Source organism: Acanthaster planci, linkage group LG20 (genome assembly GCF_054643075.1).
Source record: "Acanthaster planci isolate LZ-2023a linkage group LG20, COTS_SCS, whole genome shotgun sequence".
Taxonomy (NCBI): domain Eukaryota; kingdom Metazoa; phylum Echinodermata; class Asteroidea; order Valvatida; family Acanthasteridae; genus Acanthaster; species Acanthaster planci.
The window spans coordinates 1559968-1579066 of record NC_141796.1 but is presented as its reverse complement, the minus strand read 5'-3'; the positions used below and the strand labels follow the sequence as shown (position 1 = coordinate 1579066).

The 19099-nt window shown below is 41.0% G+C and overlaps 1 protein-coding gene across 4 annotated transcripts in view; it reads left to right on the top strand.

Moving 5' to 3' along the window:
• Window positions 1-3096: 3096 nt before the first annotated feature.
• Window positions 3097-19099, top strand: part of LOC147795826 (uncharacterized) — a 29988-nt gene continuing 13985 nt past the window's right edge. The window contains exons 1-4 of one of the 4 annotated variants that reach the window (XM_087130879.1): window positions 3097-5310; window positions 7420-7511; window positions 10238-10445; window positions 11216-12599. The gene's annotated coding sequence lies outside the window, so the exon portion shown is untranslated. Of the gene's footprint in view, window positions 5311-6504; window positions 7088-7122; window positions 7512-10237; window positions 10446-10480; window positions 12600-19099 lie in introns of those variants that run through there. The other 3 variants (XM_087130882.1, XM_087130881.1, XM_087130883.1) reach the window with 3 other exon arrangements.

The following is a 19099-nucleotide window of genomic DNA, read 5'->3' as shown; positions in this document are numbered from 1 at the left end:
GCGTCCATCACAAGTCTTCAAACCAATTCACAAGTTATTTAAACAAGCTGTGACAAAAGCATTCCTTTGTCGTTGCTCACCCTGTAACTAATGACTGGCTTTGTGAAGAAACTTGGAACCGGACTTGTGAAGCGACTTGTGAAGTCCTGGACTTGTGAAGTGACTCGTGAAAGGACCTGCAGAGACTTGTAACTGGCCTTATGAAGGGACTTGTGACTGGTCTTGTGAAGGGAATTTTAAAGGGATCGTGAGGGAATAAAGTAACACTACCCAACAGCAAACACCCTTAAAGTAAAGTGTCCTTCCTACCCTGATGCCGACAGGCGCCCAGGGGCGAGATAAATTGGTATGGTGGCTGTAGTGGTCATTCTTCGAAGTTCACGTCTCTCGGTGGTTGATGCATTATCTATAAAGAGCAAAAAGAAGGTAACAGCGATGAAGGTGAACAGATTCAACAACTCATTATTGAAGTCTATTTTAAACTTGATGACTTGTGGGCGTGTGCTGAATAATGTTTTGAAGTCACATCATGTTTTACTTTACATGACGTGGTTACCTTTGAGCATCTTGATTGCAGACGTGGGTCATCTCTGCATCAATTCTCACAGCACTTGATCGCACATCACCAAAGTTCCCACTGCCGAGTATTCGATTATCAACGAAGAGGTGAAAACACCAACATCTGGGATCAATATTAGAATATCACAAGGTTTATTTTTGCTTGAAAAATGTCACAAAGAAGGGCCGCCCGAAACGTCCCATCGCCGATTTCAGAAAAACATATTTCGTATTATGATCTGCCGTAACCCCTGAAACGTAACCAGAAAAAGGATAGAGTAAACACAGTTATGCAGTCACGGTGACTGTGTTCAGTCTTGTAGTCAAGATCATTTAAGACTTTCACAAGACCCCACAAGACTATATGCTAATAGTAGCAACATTTACATAGCGCCATTCCATCTAGATTATGAAGAAGGGCAAACACATGATAATGAAACCATACTGCAAAAAAGATGCTTTTTTGAGTGTTTCCTGAATGATAAGACACAGACTCAAGATTACAGTCTGAACTCAAGTCACAAGCTATTCAAATGAACTGCAACAGAAGCATTCCTTTGTCACTGTTCACCCTGATTTTGTTACTGGTCTTGTGCATGGTCCTATGTGATGGTCTCGACTACAACACTGACTCTGTCGTATGCAACTACAATAGGGCATCTTGGCCACACAATAAGGCTACAACAGAGCTCTCAATCTTTGCAAACTCATGAAATTTCGACATTCAGAAAGCAGATACATTTTGAACATATCGCCAACAGACTTTTTTTTTTTAAACCTGGGGTTAATTTCTCCCCAAATACCTTTTTCTTTACATTAAATTCCATAATTTAGGTCTGATTGTTAAACAGGTAAAATCCGCTACACTTACCTTCGTGGTACATCTCTTAATATAAAATTCATGTACTTACTTCTGCGTATATTTTAACACATAACAAACGAGGGTTTCGGTTTAAGACATTTGATTATATTTCCTACTTTCTTTTTGTGCACCTGGTATCACGGGGGAAGGGATGTAAGTTAAATGTAAAGAAGCTATCTCCTCGGACAAGGCAAAACACAAGGTTCAAATTGTCAGATGTAAAGCATGCCAGCAGCGGTCTGTCATGTTGTTTTTCACGTTCTAGGCAGATCTAATTGACTTAGACAAAAGAGGTCAGAGAGCGGCGTGAATTCTGTAAATTTAAAACATTCTCAAAGTGGGCTGGACTGTTTTTTAATGGGGCAAATTTTTTTCTAGCTTTTTAATCTTCAAGAACAGAGTCTGACTCACAACTGAACAAGTTCAAGGTGCCTTTCCCGCTGTTACAGCGAGAAAACTCGCTTCTTTAGCAGAGAAGATAATTTCCCTTGGTCCAGTTGTAGGCCCTCTGGCCCAATTGAAGTCAGGATGTATGTATCATGAGATTGTGATGAACCTGTACCACTGTAGTAAGAGTTTCACGCTGTCTAGGGAAAGTGGAGTCACTGAAGAGTTATTTTTGGAAGCGTGAACTGGGTTGATATGAATAAACACTTATTCGTGACTATTCTTTGCCACAGGTGCTCATCTTCTGGGATGCAAGAAACACTGGATGTGGAGCTTGGACAGCACAGTGCGGCGGCCTATACAGTTCAGGCAGTCCGAACGGCAGAAGAAATATGTAGAAATTCCACTTTGAGGGAGCTCAAATGCGTGACACTGGCCATGAACGCTTTCCTCTCGAAAATTGTTGGGAAAACCACGTAGACATTCACTGAAACCAAAGGAGTAGTCGGTGTGGTGAAGCAAGATAACTGGTTGCTGAATTACATGATCCGAGTATGGATATATTCAATGTGTGTGATTCCCATTAAATCAATATGAACAGTTGGTGAGTCCCTGGCAGAATCCTGTTGCAGATGAGGTGACCAGAGAGATAGAGATCGATGACTGGGGCGTTTCGCCTGTCTTTTTCAGATTTGTGGGCAGCATAGGGGACAGCACACAATCGTTACGTTTGCCGATGATTTCAATCAGAAACTTTCGACATTTAAATTCAATGTACGGGTACAAGCTATATCGACGCCTCCTCCGCAGATCGGTCAGGGGACAACGTTTGGCTAGTTCATCCAATTTCCCTAGTCAGTCAGGTACTGAAGTATGTTAGTGTCTATAAAGCCTAAGGCATCTTAGTTATCCCAGCCTGGCCCTCTGCATCTTTCCGGCCACTCTTTTTCTCCCCTTGTTGTCCCTGGCTCCGCTCAGTTGCTGAAGCGGTTTAAAGATCCCCGCAACTTCTTCACTGGGCGCAACCAAAATTCGTTGTTTGGCTCCAACAAGATGAAGACTGATGTGCTCTGTGTACGGCTCAATGGAGCCTTTTACAGGTCGTGAAGTTAGAACAGACAACCCACTTGGCAAATTCTGTACAATACAGAAAGGAGTTGTGAATCCACTGAGTGCTCTCCTTACAGACGATGAGGGAATGTTGTTTGATTGTGTGCCGAGATGATAAGGCTGAGACAATTACTTGGAAATAAAATCACCTTTTGTTTCACGTTTGAGTAACGGCAATGTGGTCATTTACTTTTACTCATTTTACCTAGGGATATATCTTACCTAAAATACATGTAGCCTGTGACGATAGCCTCCAGAGCACCGACAGGTGTTTCTAAATACAAGAGGGCGTTTGCAGCATATAGTGTCTGATGCGCCAAAGATGCAGCCCCCTCACTTCCTAATTGTCGTCAGGACTTGGCAAGGTACATCGTCTACTTGCATAACAATGGTTCGCCGTTCTTCACCGCAGAAACTGCTCACCATTGATGTCCACTAACCCATGTGGTGACAATGTTTTCAAATTGTTCATTGGCTTTAAAAGGAGGTCGTCTTTCATTATCATATACGAAAATAACATTGCCACCGCCCAAAATATTGAAGATGATTGTTCTCCAATCTGGGCTTTGTGATAGCCTGATGGACATTAGTTTGTTTGCTATGTTGCTTGTCTCGTTTGCAGGTTTCCTAAGAAATGAGGTACGCATTAGCTTAAGATTGTGTGATAATAAGATTTGTCTGCACTGTGCTTAGTCGTGAATAACGAACGGGACATATCAGTATCGGGAATGTGCCACTGGATTTGGATACTTCTCCATTCGATATGTGAAATTTGTACATGCATCGCAGGGTGTACTGCTGTTACTTCAGACAACTATCCGTCTAAACCACTAAGGTTTAAGAAAAGGTCGCATTCTTATGTACCCCAAAAAGGACAGTTATCTTTCCCCACTTGAAATATTCTGAAGGGTGCACTTTGGGCCATTGGTGAGGATGACACCAAGTTGGGCTACATAGCCTACAGGCTGGCGGCGCGTCGGCAGCAACAGCTGCTGTAGGCCTATCCCAGACCGTTTGGATAAAAAAGGTCATTCGAAGTCAAACTCTTCAAAAGACAGGTACGCCAGAGAAAGTTTGCGGTGTGAACTTCGAGTTTCTAGTATCCTTGGATTATATCAGTTACCCCTTGATTTATTAGATTAAGATGACCCACTTGTTTCGTGAATACTCGCTAAGTCGATTCAGTTATATACAAACATGTTCAATTCTTAGAGAATTGCCACTTAGGAATTCTGATCGTGGGTGCAGATGAACTTGAAAAAAAAAAATTAAAAAAATAAATAAATATATAAAAAAATCCCAAACAAACAAACGAACCACCGGCGTTTACCCGCTCCTTAATCCTTGACCAGGAGCACGGGCTCGTAGGCTCCTCGTCGAAGAACCTTGCTCCCCGTATTGCAGGTATGACCTTAAGCATAGTTGGAAATAATTCATTCCGTTTGAGTTTACGAATTATGAAATAAGAAGCTTTCTCTCATGTTTCTTTTTCAAAAAGTTTTCCTTTTCCCTCGCCAATCATTTGAGGCAAGATGTAAGACGAAGGGAACCCCCCCGCTTTGTGTTGGTCACTGTTTTACTGGAATCCGAGGAATTCTTTCAGACAAGGGGGGGGGGATGTGTTATATAGTAACAATATTCTGGAGCGTGCGACTGGGCAAGTTGGGGGATACCCCTCGGTCTCGTTTCTTGCTGCGGGTATATCACCAATGACCCAGTGAATGGAGGGTAAACAAACCCTTTAGCTTGTCACGTGACGAACACCTGCTCGCATTCCAATACATTACAATGCCCAGTAGCAAGTACCGGCGTGTGTGGTTTGTCAGAACAAAGTACTTTCGTGCTTCGTGTAAAGCTGTATGTTTCTCATTGTAAACATAACTGGTCAAGATTCACGTGAATGCACTCCAAAATCACGAAGTGCTACGCAGTGCTGTATGCAGTCGCACAACCTACATAATTATCTATAGTAAAGATTGCGGTAACACCATGTATTTATCTCTTCTTTGAGTATGTGTGGTTCTGAGAAGAACCGGGGAATAACTCAAAGAAGAGATAACCACACATACTCAAAGAAGAGATAAATACATGGTGTTACCGCAATCTTTACTATAGATCTAGTTTCTTTCACCATGAAAACCTTTAAGTCTTCTACATAATTATTATACCCGCATCAGGGACATAGCTTCACAAGACTAGTGCTGCCTTTTGTGTCATTTAACCGGAACTGACTGTCATATCAAGAGAGCACGACCTGTAATTACATGTACCTCTCAAGCTCTATTGGATTTTGACCTGCAGAGCATGAAACGGATTGGAGGCACAGCCTTGCAGGAGTAACTATGGATAGCCTGATATTTATCGGCAAGTGATGAGGCCTCCCTGTTCTGAATGTAAGTGGCGAAGATTTTTTATTGGAAACTCGGCTGGGTTCCAGCCTCAGTTGTAACAAAACAGCAACAGAAATTATAAGAAACTGTCGGGGAGGTGTTAATTAATTTGATTACAAGTAGATCCGGATAATCGACCTGCAAGGTCTGAGCTCCCTGCGTTTTGCTGTAGCTGTAAGTAACTGTGCCTATCCCAAACTTTACGTCAAATGCATGTGACGCGCAAATTTAGTCCAAGTAGAAACAGCTTTTTATTCAGGGCGAATCCAGCTGAGAAGCAAACTTTAATCGGGTTTTGTGGCTTTTATACATGATTTGAAGAACAGAAGAAACAAGATAAAGTAGGCCCCCTAAAGAATTGCATTTCTTTTATGAGTTATTTTTTTAGCTCCTGGGGGGGGGGGACGGTTTCTGTCCGTTGCCCCCTTCATTCATACAAATACATTCAGTTATTCGTTCAGAATTAACTTGTGTATGCATGTAAATGCGCAGCTTTCTTTAGTTGCTGCCGGAGGTGTAGGCTGCGCAGGCTGCGAACAATTTTCTTCTTGGGTTTTCTAGAAAAATCCACAAAACTCGTCATTACTATAACAATGTAGGCTAAGCTGGTATGTCATGGATTAAATTAAAACATAAAAATCGTTGGTGCAATCAACGTTGAAGGAAATTAGCAGGGCTACCGCATGTTGAAAAGGCACAGATGAATGTGGCTCCACGTACATGTACCTTGCATCAATGCAATGCAATGAGGACTCTACTAATCCCTTTTAGTAGATTTGGACATGAAGGCGATATAAGGTGAAGATTGTTATGTACAGTCATCACTGTACCAGCGGCACACGGCCGTTTCCCCCGGGCTACGCGCGCTGACGGCACAAAATCCGACCCATTCCAACAACCACAACTTGGGTTAATTGGGAACAAGCAGCAAAGATGTCTCCCCGGCAATCGTAAGTCGAACAAAGTTGCTATTAGTATTTGATCCCTATATTTTGAAAGTCCTGTCGGTACTAGTTTTGTGGAGGTTATGGCATAAAATCTTAAGGTATTCATGGCCGCGGCGCTAGGGGTAAGTGAAAGTGATATGTGTAGGGTACTAGCAGAGACGCACCTGATGGCTATATTAATACATTTTGTAAAAACAGAAAAAAATAAAACAATTTTGGGGTTCTGAAGTCTAATTCAATTTGCTCCCCGTATTGCTGGTATTGCTGGTATGACCTTAAGCATAGTTGGAAATAATTCATTCCGTTTGAGTTTACGAATTATGAAATAAGAAGCTTTCTCTCATGTTTCTTTTTCAAAAAGTTTTCCTTTTCCCTCGCCAATCATTTGAGGCAAGATGTAAGACGAAGGGAACCCCCCCCCGCTTTGTGTTGGTCACTGTTTTACTGGAATCCGAGGAATTCTTTCAGACAAGGGGGGGGGATGTGTTATATAGTAACAATATTCTGGAGCGTGCGACTGGGCAAGTTGGGGGATACCCCTCGGTCTCGTTTCTTGCTGTGGGTATATCACCAATGACCCAGTGAATGGAGGGTAAACAAACCCTTTAGCTTGTCACGTGACGAACACCTGCTCGCATTCCAATACATTACAATGCCCAGTAGCAAGTACCGGCGTGTGTGGTTTGTCAGAACAAAGTACTTTCGTGCTTCGTGTAAAGCTGTATGTTTCTCATTGTAAACATAACTGGTCAAGATTCACGTGAATGCACTCCAAAATCACGAAGTGCTACGCAGTGCTGTATGCAGTCGCACAACCTACATAATTATCTATAGTAAAGATTGCGGTAACACCATGTATTTATCTCTTCTTTGAGTATGTGTGGTTCTGAGAAGAACCGGGGAATAACTCAAAGAAGAGATAACCACACATACTCAAAGAAGAGATAAATACATGGTGTTACCGCAATCTTTACTATAGATCTAGTTTCTTTCACCATGAAAACCTTTAAGTCTTCTACATAATTATTATACCCGCATCAGGGACATAGCTTCACAAGACTAGTGCTGCCTTTTGTGTCATTTAACCGGAACTGACTGTCATATCAAGAGAGCACGACCTGTAATTACATGTACCTCTCAAGCTCTATTGGATTTTGACCTGCAGAGCATGAAACGGATTGGAGGCACAGCCTTGCAGGAGTAACTATGGATAGCCTGATATTTATCGGCAAGTGATGAGGCCTCCCTGTTCTGAATGTAAGTGGCGAAGATTTTTTATTGGAAACTCGGCTGGGTTCCAGCCTCAGTTGTAACAAAACAGCAACAGAAATTATAAGAAACTGTCGGGGAGGTGTTAATTAATTTGATTACAAGTAGATCCGGATAATCGACCTGCAAGGTCTGAGCTCCCTGCGTTTTGCTGTAGCTGTAAGTAACTGTGCCTATCCCAAACTTTACGTCAAATGCATGTGACGCGCAAATTTAGTCCAAGTAGAAACAGCTTTTTATTCAGGGCGAATCCAGCTGAGAAGCAAACTTTAATCGGGTTTTGTGGCTTTTATACATGATTTGAAGAACAGAAGAAACAAGATAAAGTAGGCCCCCTAAAGAATTGCATTTCTTTTATGAGTTATTTTTTTAGCTCCTGGGGGGGGGGACGGTTTCTGTCCGTTGCCCCCTTCATTCATACAAATACATTCAGTTATTCGTTCAGAATTAACTTGTGTATGCATGTAAATGCGCAGCTTTCTTTAGTTGCTGCCGGAGGTGTAGGCTGCGCAGGCTGCGAACAATTTTCTTCTTGGGTTTTCTAGAAAAATCCACAAAACTCGTCATTACTATAACAATGTAGGCTAAGCTGGTATGTCATGGATTAAATTAAAACATAAAAATCGTTGGTGCAATCAACGTTGAAGGAAATTAGCAGGGCTACCGCATGTTGAAAAGGCACAGATGAATGTGGCTCCACGTACATGTACCTTGCATCAATGCAATGCAATGAGGACTCTACTAATCCCTTTTAGTAGATTTGGACATGAAGGCGATATAAGGTGAAGATTGTTATGTACAGTCATCACTGTACCAGCGGCACACGGCCGTTTCCCCCGGGCTACGCGCGCTGACGGCACAAAATCCGACCCATTCCAACAACCACAACTTGGGTTAATTGGGAACAAGCAGCAAAGATGTCTCCCCGGCAATCGTAAGTCGAACAAAGTTGCTATTAGTATTTGATCCCTATATTTTGAAAGTCCTGTCGGTACTAGTTTTGTGGAGGTTATGGCATAAAATCTTAAGGTATTCATGGCCGCGGCGCTAGGGGTAAGTGAAAGTGATATGTGTAGGGTACTAGCAGAGACGCACCTGATGGCTATATTAATACATTTTGTAAAAACAGAAAAAAATAAAACAATTTTGGGGTTCTGAAGTCTAATTCAATTTGCTCCCCGTATTGCTGGTATTGCTGGTATGACCTTAAGCATAGTTGGAAATAATTCATTCCGTTTGAGTTTACGAATTATGAAATAAGAAGCTTTCTCTCATGTTTCTTTTTCAAAAAGTTTTCCTTTTCCCTCGCCAATCATTTGAGGCAAGATGTAAGACGAAGGGAACCCCCCCCCGCTTTGTGTTGGTCACTGTTTTACTGGAATCCGAGGAATTCTTTCAGACAAGGGGGGGGGATGTGTTATATAGTAACAATATTCTGGAGCGTGCGACTGGGCAAGTTGGGGGATACCCCTCGGTCTCGTTTCTTGCTGTGGGTATATCACCAATGACCCAGTGAATGGAGGGTAAACAAACCCTTTAGCTTGTCACGTGACGAACACCTGCTCGCATTCCAATACATTACAATGCCCAGTAGCAAGTACCGGCGTGTGTGGTTTGTCAGAACAAAGTACTTTCGTGCTTCGTGTAAAGCTGTATGTTTCTCATTGTAAACATAACTGGTCAAGATTCACGTGAATGCACTCCAAAATCACGAAGTGCTACGCAGTGCTGTATGCAGTCGCACAACCTACATAATTATCTATAGTAAAGATTGCGGTAACACCATGTATTTATCTCTTCTTTGAGTATGTGTGGTTCTGAGAAGAACCGGGGAATAACTCAAAGAAGAGATAACCACACATACTCAAAGAAGAGATAAATACATGGTGTTACCGCAATCTTTACTATAGATCTAGTTTCTTTCACCATGAAAACCTTTAAGTCTTCTACATAATTATTATACCCGCATCAGGGACATAGCTTCACAAGACTAGTGCTGCCTTTTGTGTCATTTAACCGGAACTGACTGTCATATCAAGAGAGCACGACCTGTAATTACATGTACCTCTCAAGCTCTATTCAATTTTGGGGTTCTGAAGTCTAATTCAATTTGCTCCCCGTATTGCTGGTATTGCTGGTATGACCTTAAGCATAGTTGGAAATAATTCATTCCGTTTGAGTTTACGAATTATGAAATAAGAAGCTTTCTCTCATGTTTCTTTTTCAAAAAGTTTTCCTTTTCCCTCGCCAATCATTTGAGGCAAGATGTAAGACGAAGGGAACCCCCCCCGCTTTGTATTGGTCACTGTTTTACTGGAATCCGAGGAATTCTTTCAGACAAGGGGGGGATGTGTTATATAGTAACAACATTCTGGAGCGTGCGACTGGGCAAGTTGGGGGATACCCCTCGGTCTCGTTTCTTGCTGCGGGTATATCACCAATGACCCAGTGAATGGAGGGTAAACAAACCCTTTAGCTTGTCACGTGACGAACACCTGCTCGCATTTCAATAACATTACAAAGCCAAGTAGCAAGTACTGGCGCGTGTGGTTTGTCAGAATAAAGCACTTTCGTACTTCGTGTAAAGTCTGTATGTTTCTCATTGTAAACATACTGGTGAAGATTCACGCGATTGCACTCCAAAACAAACAGTGCTACGCAGTGCTGTATGCAGTCGCGCAACTTAGCCTATATAATTATTATACTCACATCAGGCACATGGCTTGACAAGTACTGCCTACTGCGTCATTTAACCGGAACTGACTGTCATGTCAAGAGAGCACGACCTGTAGTTACCTCTCAAGCTCTATTGGATTTTGACCTGTACACTGAGCATGAAACGGTTGGAGGCACAGCCTTACAGGAGTAACTATGGATAGCGTGATATTTATCGGCAAGTGATCAGGCCCCCCTATTCTGAATGTAAGTAGCGAAGTTTTGTTATTGGAAATTCGGCTGGGTTCCAGCCTCAGTTGTAACAAAACAGCAACAGAAATTATAAGAAACTGTCGGGGAGGTGTTAATTAATTTGATTACAAGTAGATCCGGATAATCGACCTGCAAGGTCTGAGCTCCCTGCGTTTTGCTGTAGCTGTAAGTAACTGTGCCTATCCCAAACTTTACGTCAAATGCATGTGACGCGCAAATTTAGTCCAAGTAGAAACAGCTTTTTATTCAGGGCGAATCCAGCTGAGAAGCAAACTTTAATCGGGTTTTGTGGCTTTTATACATGATTTGAAGAACAGAAGAAACAAGATAAAGTAGGCCCCCTAAAGAATTGCATTTCTTTTATGAGTTATTTTTTTAGCTCCTGGGGGGGGGGACGGTTTCTGTCCGTTGCCCCCTTCATTCATACAAATACATTCAGTTATTCGTTCAGAATTAACTTGTGTATGCATGTAAATGCGCAGCTTTCTTTAGTTGCTGCCGGAGGTGTAGGCTGCGCAGGCTGCGAACAATTTTCTTCTTGGGTTTTCTAGAAAAATCCACAAAACTCGTCATTACTATAACAATGTAGGCTAAGCTGGTATGTCATGGATTAAATTAAAACATAAAAATCGTTGGTGCAATCAACGTTGAAGGAAATTAGCAGGGCTACCGCATGTTGAAAAGGCACAGATGAATGTGGCTCCACGTACATGTACCTTGCATCAATGCAATGCAATGAGGACTCTACTAATCCCTTTTAGTAGATTTGGACATGAAGGCGATATAAGGTGAAGATTGTTATGTACAGTCATCACTGTACCAGCGGCACACGGCCGTTTCCCCCGGGCTACGCGCGCTGACGGCACAAAATCCGACCCATTCCAACAACCACAACTTGGGTTAATTGGGAACAAGCAGCAAAGATGTCTCCCCGGCAATCGTAAGTCGAACAAAGTTGCTATTAGTATTTGATCCCTATATTTTGAAAGTCCTGTCGGTACTAGTTTTGTGGAGGTTATGGCATAAAATCTTAAGGTATTCATGGCCGCGGCGCTAGGGGTAAGTGAAAGTGATATGTGTAGGGTACTAGCAGAGACGCACCTGATGGCTATATTAATACATTTTGTAAAAACAGAAAAAAATAAAACAATTTTGGGGTTCTGAAGTCTAATTCAATTTGGGCCTTGTCAAGCACGCATATTGTCACCATTTCACAAAGAGCAAAACATGTCAACTAGTGCAATGTTTTCGAATGCAATAATTTTCTGTATTATTATTTATTTTTACTACATGTCGTGCTTGACCTTTTCGACATTTTTCTTCAAAGAAAACATCATTGGGCCTAACGTCAAAAATACACTAATGTTGTCTTGGAACAAATCTCGATTAATAGGATTAACTATATTTTGTGGGTTTTTTCACTTAGTTCAACCAAAGGATTACCCCTCAGAAAATCATCGATTTACTATCACCGTTCTGAATCTAGCCCGCAATTCATGGATTTTGAGCACTGTTGAATCGTTGGCCGAATCTGAATTCCGGGCTCTCTTCAGTCTGGTAAACACGCGGATGAATACGCGACTGGATAGGCCTAGTCCCGTAAATGATCACCAGATCATCTATATTAATAATCACAATGTTATCTTCGTTTGTGCATGATATCCCAAATTATACACTTCTTAATTTTTGTTCCTTGTATGATAATTCCATTGGAACATTACCACCCTCGTGTCTCTCTTTTGGGTCATTCGTACGTCATTAAGGACAAGGACACAATACGGAAATTGACCTTGATGACCTTTATAGTCACATGATGTTAACGCTGTGTAAAAATTCAGAGTTGGCCTATGTGTGCTTTCATTGTGGAGAACATAAATTTGACTTTTAGTTTCGTTTTGTGTTTTTGTCTCGGTAAGAATATGTTACAGGACAAAAATAAAGTAGCGTTTTCCCACATTACCTCGTTTTTTGACCAGGCAGCGTGTGATGTGTGTGTCAGTGTAGCTGAGAAGCAGCCTCAGTACACCAAGGGCGGCTCTCCTTCACTCTATGGAGGCCCCGGTAGCTTTGTCCTCTTCTTGCTCCTTTATTTGCCCTTCATGCCCGTAGAGATCACAGCAAAGTGCAGCGTGTGCCCAGCAGGATCTGGTAAGGGGTAGAAACTTAAGCATGCTATATACCTCATTTCTACAGTTACGTTTGGTGTGTGTAGCGTTGAAAAGGCCCTTTATTGGCCATCTTGCTTCCAGGAAGGAGCCAGTCTGAAAAGTGGGCATGCATGTAAAGGTTTTTGGGGTAATCTGCATATCCTTGCACTCAATACAGATTTAATCAAATTGGATACAACTGTAGCAATTCATACGTATTGCTAACTGCTTACTTTAAAACACCTATTGATAATAATTTTTAGTGAAAAAGTTCAAACCATTGCCAAACAATCTTGTTTATTTAATTTGTTGCTGCCAAGATAACACTTTGCAACCCAGCTTTGGCACATTTATAATAAGGATCTAATTATCAGGCAGAATACCTCTTTTGATTAAAACCAAAATACAAGATATGAGCCCAAACCATCTTTTATTCTTTTACCCCAAAACACCTTCCATCCATTAGCATTCCACCCCAAAAAGGCTTTCAGTACCACATTTGTTGTGCTTGTTATTCCAAAGATTATTTTTATATTCATCTTACCTTTGTTCCTTTCCACATGGAATTGTATCATGGACATATTCTTTTTTCCCTCAAACTTTTCCTTTGTTGAATCATGTGATGGTTTTATTTTGGTGCTACTCTGTTTTTTCCCAGCTGAGTTATCTAGATTTTGGTGTAGAAGGTTGAAGAGACTTGTAAATTTGGGAATCTAGGGGACTAGGCAATGTATAGTTGAATGCAAGGTATGCTTTGTCTCTAGGGTTGTACATAATGCAATCTGGGGCACCAGAAGAACACTACTAGACACTAGAGGTGTGGGATCCGACTGCCCTGTCTTTAGTTGCCTGTGTTCCATGGCAGCTGATGCTTTATGCTGGCAGAGCTTTGTGCTCTGATTTTGTAAAGTTGACCCCTGATCGGAATTCAAGTTCGTGCTGGGCATCGATGGTGGCCAAATTTCTCTGTGAAAGTTTGTGCCTTTTGTGTCAGTTTTGGCATTCTAAGTTGTGTGGAGAAATTCTAGACCAGGCGTTGGACGAAGACTCTATTAAAGTGAAGGACGAGAAGGTGAACTGTAAGTTATTCATTGATGTTGATGTATTTATGTTGAAATTTTCAAAAAAGTCGAAACTGCTTTCTCAAACGAATTTTGAAATATCTTGCTACTTGTGCTATAGTTAACAAGTGATTTTTCTGTGTTAAATGTCCAGTTTCAATGGAATGCATCAAGGAGAATGCAAACAAGTCGAAGTTCAGATTTTAATGATCGTTTTAACTCGAATCACAATAGAAAAAAATAGTTGATGTTTTCGATTCGTAGGGGCAGACGCTACACTGTAAAAATTGCACGCACTTCGTGCACTTGCATGTGCATGTGACTTAGTACTTATTGCACTTGAGGCGATTAAGTGAGAACATGCGGACACCTGACTCATGTGAGGTGAAAGTAAACATTTCAACCAAAACACTTCAAATGCTTGAAGCATACTTTTAGTGCCTGAAGTGCATTTGATCTCACCTCATGCACCTATACGTCCTCACCAGCATAAACTCGCTGCACCTGAATCGTTCCAGTGGTCCATTCAATGGCACCTAACGTGCTTGAAGCACACTTTTAGGTCCCTGAAGTGCATTTGATCTCACCTCATGCACCTGCATTTTGGCACCAATATAAACTCACTGCACCTCAATCGTTCAAGTGGCAATATGTTGACACCTGAGGTTTATTCAATGGCACTTAACGTGCTTGAAGCACTCTTGTAGATACCAGAAGTGCATTTAATCTCATCTCATGCACCTGTATTTGCGCACCAATATAAACTAGGTGCACGTGAATCGTTCAAGTGGCAATCTATTGACACCCGAGGTTCATTCAATGGCACCTAACGTGCTTGAAGCACACTTTTAGGTCCCTGAAGTGCATTTGATCTCACCTCATGCACCTGCATTTTGGCACCAATATAAACTCACTGCACCTCAATCGTTCAAGTGGCAATATATTGACACCTGAGGTTCATTCAATGGCACCTAACGTGCTTGAAGCACATTTTTAGTTACCTGAAGTGCATTTGATCTAATCTCATGCACCTGTATTTGCGCACCAATATAAACTTGCTGCACCTGAATCGTTCAAGTGGCAATATGTTGACACCTGAGGTTCATTCAATGGCACCTAACGTGCTTGAAGCACATTTTTGATTACCTGTAGTGCATTTGATCTAATCTCATGCACCTGTATTTGCGCACCAATATAAACTTGCTGAACCTGAATCGTTCAAGTGGCAATATGTTGACACCTGAGGTTCATTCAATGGCACATAACATGCTTGAAGCACTCTTGTAGGTACCAGAAGTGCATCTGATCTTATTTCATGTACCTGTATTTGCGCACCAAAATAAACTCACTGCACCTCAATCGTTCAAGTGGCAATATATTGACACCTGAGGTTCATTCAATGGCACCTAACGTGCTTGAAGCACATTTTTAGTTACCTGAAGTGTATTTGATCTAATCTCATGCACCTGTATTTGCGCACCAATATAAACTTGCTGCACCTGAATCGTTCAAGTGGCAATATGTTGACACCTGAGGTTCATTCAATGGCACATAACATGCTTGAAGCACTCTTGTAGGTACCAGAAGTGCACCAGTATAAACTCGCTGCACCTGAAAAGTAGCAATTGACACATGATGGGATTCATATGCTTGAAGCACTGCAGCACCAACGTACTTGAAGCATATTAGTTACCTGTAGTGAATTTGATCTAACATGAGGCACCAGTATATGTTCATACATGTACGTAATGCGTAGGCCTACCTGGTAAACATAATATGTTTTATAACTCGACGTGCCGACGTCCCTGCCTGTGGCTTTGGCTTTGCATGTGTTGGAAACAATAGGATTTAGAACCTTAAGTGAATATGCCACCCATACATCCATGATGCTCTTAAATTGTCTAAGTAATAAAACAAGGTACGTGATACTTAACAACTACAAGACCTGGTTTACTACACATGAAGCAGTGGTTCGATGCCTGTAGCTATAGTGAGTCTGCTCTTACCTAATGGGGCACGTATTTCCAGCTCTTGAATGGTTAATTATGCACCGGAATTGATAAAGAATAATATTGTGCAAGTAACACTACATATTTCTCCACTGCGGCGATCGCGGCCGGTGAACCCTCATTTATTAGCCCACCGAAGAAAAGCTGAGCTGTATTTTGGCAAGCCATCTTCATTATGAGCAGCGATTAGCCCAAGCCTAACCTCAGCAGCAGGGCACATCGTCAAAGGCTAAAGTGGGGGAATTTCATCACCTGAGACGCCTGATGTATCACGTGCCGCCCTTTTGATCACGTGACAGGAAACACTTCGCGTATTAATTTATACTTTTTTCCCCTTTTATTAGTACTTTCTAGTCCAGTATTTTTCATATAAATCCATCTTGCATTGGTAATGTGAAGGAGGCTCTAGACTGTTCGTTTCTTTTGCCAAGTAACAAAGTGCCGTTTTGTATTTCAAGAGTATAGCCTTTAACCGGATTATTTTTCCTGCTGCGTATGAAAAACAGTCCTGGCATGAAATATGACACAGGTACGCGGGCGCGTATGTACACGTACGTTCATGTACGTTATAGCATACTACATGCACCGGCGGCCGTTTGTATGTTGTTGACACGATTGCACACATGCGAGTGACATGGCGTCGTTGATCGGAGAACTGAAGACGAAGACAACAGAAGAATTGTGTGCTTTCCGTCGGGAACAGGACATGTCCGATGATGTCATCGAGAAATTTGAGAGTAAGTATTCAAGCAGTTTGCATTAGTTTCAACTGTTTCTTACTGTGGGAGAAACAGATTTTACTTGCTGGGATTCACTGTGACCCTAACGTTAGGTCTTATGACCGATCCCAACGCTATGTTTACCCGTGCACGGCTGCACTTATGCAAAGGTCATGCAGGGAAAGAATGGAACTGTTCCCATGTATAGACCTAGCCTAGATCAGATATTGGTAGGTATGAGCCCAAACGTTTGTTAAACACCTTCTGTCGAAGGATAAACGACACAGGTCGTTTATAAACAAGTATATGTAGGCTAGGTTGCCCAGGTTGAGGCCCCCTCCATTGTATGTGGCCACCGCTGTAGAAAGTGTTTTTTTTTGGGGGGGGGGGCTTATAATTGTTCCCTGTAACAAATTGTTCATTATAGATCCCGCGCTGAATTTCTCAGGAGGCTGTTCAAATACAGAGTGGCACAGAATGAAATAGGACAGCTATTATTACAAGTTTATATTTGTAATTTTGTGAGCCATCCCCCTTTATTTTATTGTTCCATTTCCTTTTAAGTTTCTCAAAATTCTCTGCATATGTTCATTGTCATTACGCACGCATTTTCCTTGACAAGCAGGGGGATTTCAAACAGAAGGAACTGGAAAAGTGTAGATTTTTTCATGCAATAATTTTCCTCTGATTTCATAATTTAAAGCCACTTGATATTTGTTACATGAAATACAGATCTTTACACATTTTCTTCAATAGAATTAGATTAAATGTAAATCAAGTGCGACAGTTTCTCTTTTGAGTAAACTGTTTCATACCTATGATGAGCAACACAATTTGCATAGGATGGAAAAAATCCCACACCTTCTTGTTCCATAGTTGAGGAAGCAATATGGGTGTCTATACAGGTGTTTGTTTGCTGAAACCAAAGTGGCTGTGCTGACAACAGTGGACAGTAAAAAAATTCCCTGTAAACTGCTTGACAATCCAAATGCACATTTCATAAATTAATTTTCTTGGTAATAACGCAGGTTGGTGAGAAAATTGACAACACACAAAATTCCCCGACCCTCGTGATCAGCATGGACGACAAGGTACCAACTGGAGCACACGTTGTAAGCTTTCAAAGAACCATGGTTGAAGTGTATGGACAAAAACCAGTCAAGCGGAGGATACTCACTTTACTGGGTGGATACTACATCCTTGACTTCGAATATCCACATGGATACTCCGTCATGCTCAAATTCCTGCAGCATTTTCTGCTGGGCAGAATGGTGAAAGACATGCCAAAGTCTGGAGTAACCTATACTGTTAATTAGGATTGACCATACAGGTAGCAGGGTCAGATCTTTATCGTTAGATAAACGACTTTTTCCAAAGTTGCATGTCAATCAGGAGAGACTCAGTGCATGACTTTTAACAGATTTTTTCGTGTTGGCAAATTGTGATTACAACATTTGCTTCTTTATTAAGTGTGAGGATTTCATGCAATATGAAACTGAATTGGACACAGAAAAATCAACATTGAAATGCAGAGATTTTTTTCAGGGGAATGGATGTTAGGTGTATTTCTCATCTGTGACAAATGCATTTCCATGAACACAAAACAAGATACTTAAAACCTGTTTTGGGTTTCTGTGCAGTGGTTTGCTTTATGGTTAACGTGACATTTAAACAGCCACAACTTGTCAGTTGAATGTTTGGGGGGAATGGTGGACACTATTGTGAGACATATCCCTACCCTTTTGTGACACTGACAAACCCTCAAATTATACTGACCCTCATTTTGGTTTCAATTCAGTTTTAATTTGCCAGAAAGACTCACTACCTTGATCTCTTCTAATTCATAATTCATGTCTGTCATTACGCATTTAGAAAACAAGAACAAGTTAACTGGACAAATCAAAATTTTCTAATAAATAATGTAATGAAAGGGTATATAACATTTAAAAATATTTTAGAGGGTCTTCCAAACAAAGAGGAAGGCATCCATATTCAGTAATGAGAAAATATTAACCAATGCCAACTAATAGTTTTTTAATAAGTGTTTCATGAAAAGTTAAGTGTTGAAAAGTTTCAAAATTTTTGAGAAGTTGTGTAATATTTTATATCGAATACGTCAAGTGAAACTGATAATTTCAACTGTTAATTTAACTGGGAGTGTTAAGGGAATGTACATGGGCAAGCAAAACTACAAACAAAACTACAGTCATTTCATGTAGTACCTCATTGAAATGTTGGAAATTTACATTCAAAATTTGATCCTGTAAAATAATAGCACCAGAAAAGTATAGTATTTTTTGTCAGTTTCCAACACTGGTCGGCCGACTTTTGTTTGAAAAACCTGATTGTTTCAACTTTAACCTCTCAGTCACCCAATTTATTCAGTCAAATTTGCTTGTGTTTTAACCCATTTGTGACCGAATGCAATCCAGCTAAGTGTGTTTCCCTACAGCCTTACATTTGATTCATGTCTACTGGGATTGAAACACTACAGGAAAATAATCCATTATCTTGGATTCTTCAGGCAGTTTGGAGCATTTTGTGCCAAGTTTGTTTTTTTAAGTCTGTAATTGAGATACAAAGTGGTAGTTATATTAATCAATCATGTTCTGTACCATTTCAAATACCACATTTTATCCAGATCTTTTATAGCTACTACATGCATAAATAAGAAATAAATCATGTGATTGAATGTATATTAGAAATGTTCCT